Raw genomic sequence first — 6,787 nt, forward strand, 5'->3', positions numbered from 1 at the left:
TTTAATAAACATAAGACAATAATATAATTATTAATTAATATTAAAATAATTTAAATATATAATACAAATAAGTCGAGAAAATTAATAAAAAAATAAAAACGCGTGCGAAATTAATTTACGATTTTACACAAAAAACGAGCCAATAACGCGAAAGAGCGTGAAGGAGTGAAGCGGCAATAAACGGAATGTTCGGAGAGCGAAGTAGATCAAGCGGCGTTTATCCCCGATATTCGAAGAGCGTGATTAATGTGATCGAAACGGGCCGGCATTTTTGAATGAGAATAAATCATAATTAACGATCGCTTCGATTAAAATTTTAGTTAAATTTTAAGATCGAAATATGATTCTACGAATGTTAAAGTGAACGATTAAGCGAATAATATAATAGTGAAACTCGTTTGCAGCCGCACCCTGATAGAGTCCGAGAGAGAAGAGAGGGAGAGAGAGGAGCGGCCGCTTGTAAAGTATACAGTGAAGCTGGTGGTAAGTTTGAAGTACTGTGTTTATTTTCGAGTACCTTTATAAGAATTCAAACCGAAATCGCATTTAAATAATAATATGTGACATAAATAGAAGCAATAGACGTAACGTATATGCTTTTAGTAATCCCGTCTAAAATAATATAATTTGTGTTTTTAATTCTACTGTTTAATTTTTATTTTATGCAAATTTCTATTTATAACACTTGGAAAAAAATCTGTCTTAATCATTGCCGTAATTAATATAATATAATGCAGATAAACATTATTTTAATGCATTAAATTAATCCCTTGTAATTGATGATTATTATGATCAATTCTTGTTTAATTCACAGATCATTATGATCAATGCTTGCTTATTTCAAGATCATTATGATCAATGCTTGTTTTATTTAAAATCTTAATGATCAATACTTGTTAAGATACAGAAATCATGTTTTTAAAATATGAAATTATTGTTTGTTAATTATTTTTTTAATATGTTTTTCGATTCATTTTGTTGTGTTCATTAGTACAGGTGATTTGCTAATATTTTTAATAATACAGTTTGTATCCTGTCGTTATCGTTTAGTAACATGTAACATATACATTGTTAATATGTTATATAGGATAATGCCTGGTGGGTTATGGATATAAATACTTTCAGAGGAAAACATGAAATAATTTAATATATAAATATACTGTCTTAGTTTTTAGTATGTAAATTTTTATTTTACAGGAAAAATGAAATTTGATTGTAGTAGTTATAATAATAGCTATAGTTTTTTTTTCTTTATCATTAGTAAGGATATAAAATAGGTTATATGGATTTTAAATCAGTTTATAAATATATGTATATATATTTTCTTTCTAAATATATATTTGAAATTTGTTTATAAAGATAAATAAATTTTATTGAGTTATATAAATTAAGTATATATATTTTCATATATTTGACATGTTAAGTCAAGATTCTGATGGTATTTTTCAGATAGGATAGTAACCAGATAAAAATTTATATTAAATTTAATCTCCTAATGTATTGAAAACAAAATTTAATATTTTAGTTTTCTTTACAATTCACTAGATTGACAAAGAAAAAATTATAACCACTAAAAATATCAAATATTTTATATGTAAGCAATTTAAAATTATTATGTGTCTTATTTATATTTTTTGAAAATAATCTATGTTGACATATTTAAAATTGATTAATGTATATTTATTGTACTATTAAGTTAATATTTTAAAGCTTATTAGTTCTTCAAGCCGCATTACTAATAATTAATTAATTAATTAATACTTTCTACGCAGAACTATTATTATGATTGATTTTTATATTCTTTAAATTAAATTATTTAATTTCTTGGAGGAGAAATCAGGTTATGATTTGGATCAATAAATTCTAAAAAGTCATTTTAATTTGTAAAAGAAAACCAGAAAATTAATACTTTCTGTTAAATTTCAATTAAACATTTTTTTTTGTTTTTTAAATCAAGCCATACCATTTACATAAATGGAATTTAATTTGTGTGTTAAATCTTCAATAATTTTCGAAATTTAATTAGTTTTCTTAAAAAATTGCCATTTAATTATCATACAACCTTTTAATGATAATATTTATCAGTAAAATAAATCTGAATTATGTAAAATTTATAATTTTAATTGGGTTCAAGTATTATTCAAACTTTTGAAATGATCAATTAAATTTTTTATATATAATCTGAACATATATACTGTTTATATTGTGCTTCATTGCCTATTTACAGAGATACTGTACAACTGTAATACATATTATTAACTCGGGTGCGGGAAACAGAACAGATGAATGTCCCCCGTATCCGTATTTAAATATCCAACGTCGATAATTCGACATCCTTTTAAACAGTATATTTTTAGTTCAAGTGACAATATCGACACATGAAGTACCGTTATTTCCTATCTCTCCATCATAAAGAAACAATTTTCAATACGGTTTTTGTTCGGGAGTCATTTTGTTTAACGTTAAGTTAATTTTTATATCAGTTTTAATTCTCAGAAAACCGTCGGAGAATTCCCATTATACCGTTTCTTTAGTACAGTAAAATCTGGTTTCACGCTTGCGCCTTGCTGAATGATGTCATCCATAAATACGATTTTGGTAGGCGACGCTTTGACTAGAAATATATTGATCGAGTGGGGAAATGCAACTATTTGACTAAATACTATCCTAATCAATGCCGTATCTCGTGTGTGATTCGTGTCTCTCTCTCTTTTTTTTCAATAAAAAAAAATTCTGTTTCCTTAATTTGTTATTTGGATTTAACTGCAAAATATGTGGCGAATGCACGGCCTTGCGATTATGACGTCATCCTATAAGTTACGTTATTGTAAAATGGTAGAAAGTGCCAATGTTCTGAGTGCTGTTGCTATAATTAGAGAGTTGGCACTCAATCTTAGTTTGCTTATTAAGAGATACAGAGTTTGAAAGCATGTTTTATAGCTTTTTTTAATATATTTTCCCCCTTTTTTTATTTCCACTCGAGATTCAATTGTTAATTATTGTACTCAGTCGAATAATCACTTCTTGAAATGGTTATTATGATTTTAAATGGGATAATTAATTAAATAAAGATATATATACATCAAGGTTATAAAATAGAGAGGAAAAAAAAACCAATTTTAATAGAATATTCTATGATTTGTTTTTATTTGTATAATAATTTAATATTTGGGTTTCTGCTTGAAATTTATTTTCAAATGTCACTTCAAAAGGGCTGTGTAAACATCTGGCGCCATAAATATGAGTTTAGGAAATGGATTAGGAATTTTTCACTTTAATAGGATTTTAGGGGTTTATATATTGGTAAAACTCGGAGAAAAATATTTGACGAATTTTGTAAATATATAGAGAATAAGCTTCGGCTTACAATTCTTAAATAGAAGTTTATCCCGCATCTGTTCAGTGTTAATTTTTATACTTCCTCCGTACATTTCCGTACTTTTTGCTGAGCTTCGGATAATGACATTTCTATCATTTAAAAACAAATCTAAACTCCGAATAGAATTTTCTTTAGAATATATTATATTTCCTGAATAAAAATGAAATTTGCTGTATGATTCTGGATGCTGTTCTTAATTAATATGTAACTTATAATTGTTTTAAGTTAAATTTATTAATGTAAATAAACGTTTTTTTTTTTTTTTANTATGTAATGAAATATTCTATGTAATGCTTCTACTTAAAATTTCCTAGTTTAAATATAGCTTGTGGATTGTTAAAGTTCAGTTTTTCATAGATTTTTTTGTTTTTTTTGGTTTTTTATACTAAATTGAGCGTAAAAAATTTTGAACATAAAAACAATATTACTAAATTGACAAAGTTATTGGATTGTAAAATCAACATGACACAATTGAGGCATATCAAATTTGATGAATGTAATTTTTAAATGATGTACAGTATACATTCCAACCGTTTTAATTTATTAATTAGATCAATTAAACTAAATAAATGGTTTTAATAACTTTTAATTGTTATACGGCATAAATACTAAGACTTTTATGTAGGCAGATGCCCACAACATTGTTAAATGTATAGCGATTAACATATTACATAACTAAATAACCTAATATAGTTAAATATATACAGTATATTTTATTTTTGTTACAAAAAATTACTTCTAAATATTTAATTTATTTCGAATTGTTATATGTAACTTATAATTGTTTTAAGTTAAATTTATTAATGTAAATAAACGTTTTTTTTTTTTTTTAATTAAAATGAGGAGCGAATAAGATATTTATTTCATTGTAATAAACATTCAATTTGTAAGAATTTAATGAAATTTATGATGAATAATTCAGTTTAATCCACTCTTGTATTATATAATTGCTATTTAATTGAGATTTCTTATAAATGTATTATAAAATTCAACAAAATCAAAGTGTCGGTTAATTTACTTTGTTTAAAACAGTACCTGTTGGTCCTACAGTTTGTTTATTTGGTTTCCATAGAAACACCGTGGGAAAATGTATTCGTAACCGATAATTTGAATTATCCCTGCATGAATTGGGATTTTTTTCCCTCCCTCTTTTAAATTAGGATAACGCATTGCCTAGGTTGCCAACAAGCAAAACATTTTGGTTCAAAAAGATGCAGTGTATCTAGTTTCTCTTTGCCACCTATCATCTGCCGAAAAAGATCGTTGCCAAAATAAATCCACTGAAGACCCGATAACGTATATAGTATATAAACAGTGTATATATATATATATATACACACACATATACAAGTTAATTACGATGTAATGCTGATAATATATAGATGTTTTTTAATTGTTTCCATTAACGGCACCGCGGGTTGCACTATAAAAAAAAAAAGCAAAATGAACTCAAGGTCATGTACTGTACATTATTAGCTTAAGGGAGTGCAAGGTTTGATATACAGCTTTGAAAATCCTGTATGTCGTCCGAAATCTCGAAAATATTTATTATATAAACAAAATTTTCAAATAAAAAGATTTAAAATATAGTTCCAGCCTTGGAAGGGGGGAGTGCTGCTTATTAATTAACCTCCTAAGGCTGACGATCGTTTGATTTTGTAAATTAATGACAATATCTCTGATTGTTCTATTAATTTTAAATTAAACAAAGCGTTAAAGACGTCCAGTCGTCAGTTTATTTTAGAATGTAATCTGATATCGCTTGTTACATGCCTGATTATTAAATTAACGGATCATGTATCGAATGTAAATATTTGCGAATATGGCAAATCTGGGACTTTGACACTCAGTCTGGGTTCTTTTCAATTAGATTAGAAGTTACTAAAATTATACTTTGTTATTAATACAATTGTACTAAAATTAAAAAATGTCAAAATATACGGCATCGTATATTTTACACATGAAATACGCATGATGAAAGATTGAATAACTTATACACAACATCATTTTCTTGAAGTAAAAAGATTTCCAGATACAATCTGCTATTACAGAAATCCTTTTTAAGTGTACATCGAGGATTCTGCGAATTTATTTCAGATGAAACTGGACTTGAACAGGTACATTGATCTCACCTGATATAAGGTGAATGGACAGACTGTCGCCACTATTCATCGATTGCCTCTCTCGAAACAGGTAGACCTACTCTGGCCCTACTCGGATCAATCAATTTTCCTTTATAAGTCTGCCATTTTGACCTGACAACACCATTTTCTTATCTCTAAAAATATTTTCAAATTGGAAGAAGAGTACGTGTTCAAAAGAGAAATTCATGTGTATAATACGTTACGTAAGCTTATACAGAGGCCTATTTTTAAACAGATATGAAATACATTAGTTTTTTCATGTAATGCACATTGTTAAAGGACTTAAAATCTTTTTTAAATGGCGTAGATAAAAATAGAAATGTATTGTATGCGTACTGTACTTCGAATTTATTAATTTAATAAAAAAAATTCTTTATTAAATTCTTTATTACTTTATTTCATATAAGGTATTGCTTTAAGAATCTCAAGTAAAAAGTTCAAAATTAATTTCTTAATCATAAAAATTAAATATTCAACAGTATAAAATATGAAATTCCATAATTTTTCATAAGCAGTTTCAGAGTTACATTTTTCTTACTAAACATAATTGAGATCTTTACAGCTGAAATGGATTTTAATGTAGTAAATTAGGCTGGCATTGTGTATAACGTTATCAATGCATCAATTACAGTATTAATACAGTATTATTTAATTTTATTTGCGTATTGTTTTTGTTAAATAAAATCTTTATTTTATATGAAAGCTAAAATTATTATAATTTTTTAATTTTATTTTTGTTTTCAATACTGTGTATAATTTTATGTTCTTAAAGATGTTCAATGTTCATTGTGAATTGTAATTATCACAATGTTCATTGTGATAATTACAATGAACATTGTGATAATTAACAGGAATTTTAGAAGAATTTATTTATGAAGAATTGGTTATTTTTCCAAATTTATAATGTTTTAAAATATATTATATTACAAGAAATTTTTTTCTGCATAATATGTTTATTAAATAACAAGCTTTGTAAAATTATATTATAATACAAAAATTGTAATTATATTATAATGTTTTCTATACAGTAGAACCTCGAAAACTCGGCTCTCGATAACCCGGCACTCCGGATAACTCGGCCACACCCTGGCAAGGCAAAAAAATCCTTAGTTAATTAATTTTCATTATAGACAGCTTTATAAAAGTATAAAAGCTCTCATAAAGTATTTTTCTGAGGTCTGTCTTATCAGATAAATTACTGTACACAGTGTATTCATTAATTTTCATTTTCATGTAGTAAAGGCTCTATGCCTTCATAAAGGAC

The 6,787-nt window shown here is 26.2% G+C and overlaps 1 protein-coding gene across 8 annotated transcripts in view; it reads left to right on the forward strand.

Annotated features, from left to right (window-relative positions):
• Window positions 1–195: 195 nt before the first annotated feature.
• Window positions 196–6,787, forward strand: part of LOC111638285 (protein hu-li tai shao-like) — a 121,744-nt gene continuing 115,152 nt past the window's right edge. For all 8 annotated transcript variants that reach the window (XM_023383967.1, XM_023383962.1, XM_023383961.1 and 5 more), the window contains exon 1: window positions 196–483. The gene's annotated coding sequence lies outside the window, so the exon portion shown is untranslated. The remainder of the gene's footprint in view (window positions 484–6,787) is intronic.

Source organism: Centruroides sculpturatus, unplaced genomic scaffold (assembly GCF_000671375.1).
Source record: "Centruroides sculpturatus isolate CEXI.00-Female unplaced genomic scaffold, Cexi_2.0 scaffold1237, whole genome shotgun sequence".
NCBI lineage: Eukaryota > Metazoa > Arthropoda > Arachnida > Scorpiones > Buthidae > Centruroides > Centruroides sculpturatus.